This window comes from Trichechus manatus, unplaced genomic scaffold (genome assembly GCF_000243295.1).
Source record: "Trichechus manatus latirostris isolate Lorelei unplaced genomic scaffold, TriManLat1.0 scaffold00015, whole genome shotgun sequence".
Lineage (NCBI taxonomy): Eukaryota > Metazoa > Chordata > Mammalia > Sirenia > Trichechidae > Trichechus > Trichechus manatus.
In genome coordinates, this window is record NW_004443951.1 from 16075124 (window position 1) to 16075911 (window position 788).

A 788-nucleotide genomic window follows, 5' to 3' on the forward strand; every position below is an offset into this window, starting at 1 on the left:
AAAATAAAATTTTTACCAAAATCATAGCATAGGCACTTTCTCATGTCAAAGAAGTAACCCCCTTCCTCGTTAAAGCTGAGAGGGGGAGGAAAGGACAGGAAGAACCTGAGATTCGAGTTTGGGGCCTAAAACTTCTGCTCAGGGTGGAAACCCAGCAGAAGCAGATAGAAGACCCAGAGCAATGAAGCTAGCTTCTTCCCCCAGGTTCTGGAGAAGGCGCCGGCTCACAGAGGGCCCTAGGACCACAGGGGAGACCACAATAGAAGTGAAATGGCAGTGGGGCTTATTTAGGCAGAGTGCGAGCCTCACAGTCACTCTGCCCCAGCCCCACTCCACTTCCCACCCCCCTCCCTGTGCCAGTTATTAAGCTATTAGCTCTCAGCTCCAAACATACCCCTTTACATTCTATTTCCTGATGCTGGAGCTGGGTACTCTGCCGATTCCATTTGGCTTTGTCCGTTGTTCCCATGGGAGGCTCTGCCAATAGGGGGTGCAAGAGAGTGCAAGGCTGGACGAGGGAGAAAGGACTCCATCCTTTCTGCCTGCTGTTCCAGTCAGCATCATCTTAGCAACAGCCCTCCACCCTGGCATCGGCGATTGGTTCCAGTAACAACTGATTCCAGTTTCCAGGTGTTTCCCACATAACCAGCGCCAGCCTCATATGGGCCCTCAGATATACCCGCACCAGCCACAGCCCTGCCTTTTTCTTGGGTCTGGGTCCCAGCTTCTGGGTTCTAATAACCCTGACCTCTTTTCCTTTGTTCTCCCACCCCTAGGGGTGGCATCTT